At 46.2% G+C, this 1,912-nt stretch overlaps 1 pseudogene across 1 annotated transcript; it reads right to left on the bottom strand.

Moving 5' to 3' along the window:
* Nucleotides 1-273: 273 nt before the first annotated feature.
* Nucleotides 274-863, bottom strand: LOC100193078 (Iron-sulfur cluster scaffold protein pseudogene; annotated as a pseudogene). The gene is made up of 2 exons (NR_163973.1): nt 808-863; nt 274-700 (listed from the first exon to the last, which is right to left on the bottom strand). The product of NR_163973.1 is annotated as an Iron-sulfur cluster scaffold protein pseudogene (transcript).
* Nucleotides 864-1,912: the final 1,049 nt, after the last annotated feature.

The following is a 1,912-nucleotide window of genomic DNA, read 5'->3' as shown; positions in this document are numbered from 1 at the left end:
TAGACGGAGGCCAAGCCTTGTCCCGGGTCCGTGTAAAGGTCCCTGCCCCTGGTCTCACCATGCAGCGTAGTACGAGTGCTTGGATGGTGACAAAGCTCCCGACACGCAAATGGCTCGCGCTCGCGCATGTGGGAGTGAGGTGGGTGCGGGTTGGAGGCTGGCTAACAAAAGCGAGCTAGACTCGCGCGCCAGGAAGTCAGACGCGCACTCGCGCTCCTTCCTAGGTGTGTATTCCGGTCCGGCTCCTTGCAATAAGCCAAAGCACAACAAAACCGGGTATTAATCTCAACAGCATTGCTTGATCAAACTAAGCATGCATGCTCCGACTAAGCAGATAAAGAGCAACGGGCAGACCTTATTCATGTGCAGAGCAGATAAAAAAACACTGCGGCAAGTTCGCTTATTCTATGAAACCCAAACATCGTTGTTACCTAGCTTTACATTACATACATGCTTCTTTTGGCACACACGACACGAGTACCTCGCTCGTTAGCCGTTACATACTACATACACTACTCTCTGCTCGCTTCAGTTTACTAGCTGTCGCTCTTACGGGCATGGGGTGTCCTGCTCCTCTGCCTTGGCCATCTTCTTCCCTTTCTTTGCCTCGTAATCCTTCACGGCGGCCTTGATTGCGTCCTCAGCGAGCATGCTGCAGTGCAGCTTCACTGGTGGAAGAGACAGGTGCTTCGCAATCTCGCTGCAAAAAAGACAATGGAAAGGCGTGTATATAGACGTATCAGTACAACAACCCCAAGAAATATGGAATGCATGGGACGACCATATCCAGGCCGATTCGAAACTTACGTGTTCTTGATGGCTACCACTTCCTCCACTTGCTTGCCCTTGACCCATTCGGAAGCTGTAACAGCAGAGATGAATAAGGAACCGAGCAGGGACGGATCCAGCGGTGGGGCGGGCGGGGCTCGAGCCCCTCCTACCGCTTCAGATCCTATGGAGCCCCACTACAGCCTCCCCTAATCTAAAATGTATACAATATCATGTAGAATGAGTTTTTATACTGCAGCAATTGCGTTCAGTCCCTCCTAAACTTTTTTCTGGCTCCGTCCCTGGAACCGAGCATCACTTTTTTTGTAATTAAGGGAAAAATGATAAGAGGGAAAAGAATACTGTTATGAAAACATGCATGCCAGTAACAACGAACTAAAGCGCCGTTTGTATAGCTTCCCTAGCTGCCTAGGCAAAATCTAAGCAACATTAAGATATTCCCTTACCGTGTTACCTCAGAATTGATATAAAATGTTCTAGACATGTGGCACCAGCAAACTAATCAACCATACGGACAAGCCAACCGTATGAAAAGGTTTGGTTCAAAACGGATCCAAAGTTCTGAACATCTGTCACCCCTGCTGTACCAGTAATGAACTAATCAACTATGTGAACCAAGTTTTTTCACTCAAATTTCTACTGTTATTATTGTTGGCGTCAGACTGTATGAACAATGCGCCTTGCAGGCGCTCACAAGAGAATAACCGTAACAAAGCACTCAGTCGATACCATAATTAACAGAGCCTTAATTTTTTGGAACCACACCACCACTAAAAATTGCTCCAGTGTTCATATCGCCTCCACCTCCACGAGACTTTTATCTAAACATTATAAAATATGGCTGCTCCCTTTCATCCTTCCTTATATGTCTAACAAACACCAAGGGGAAGGGAAAAACTTACTAGATTATGCAGCCACTCCTGAATTTGGGTGAAAGTGAAATACTTCTTTGCACGGCAAAGCAGTGCAAAAATATCTAACTTGGAAATTGCTTTGCACCAATGGATTGATTTTTTTTTTCTCTAGAAACTTGAACCCATGGATTGTTGCAGATGAGATTGCTCCTTCTCATCCAAATTGCCAGCTGAAAAGGATGACGATTTCCATGAAAAGAAGGGTTTAC

Source organism: Zea mays, chromosome 6, assembly GCF_902167145.1.
Source record: "Zea mays cultivar B73 chromosome 6, Zm-B73-REFERENCE-NAM-5.0, whole genome shotgun sequence".
Classification (NCBI taxonomy): domain Eukaryota; kingdom Viridiplantae; phylum Streptophyta; class Magnoliopsida; order Poales; family Poaceae; genus Zea; species Zea mays.
The sequence above is the reverse complement of the archived record's forward strand: the minus strand, read 5'-3'. Positions and strand labels throughout refer to the sequence as shown.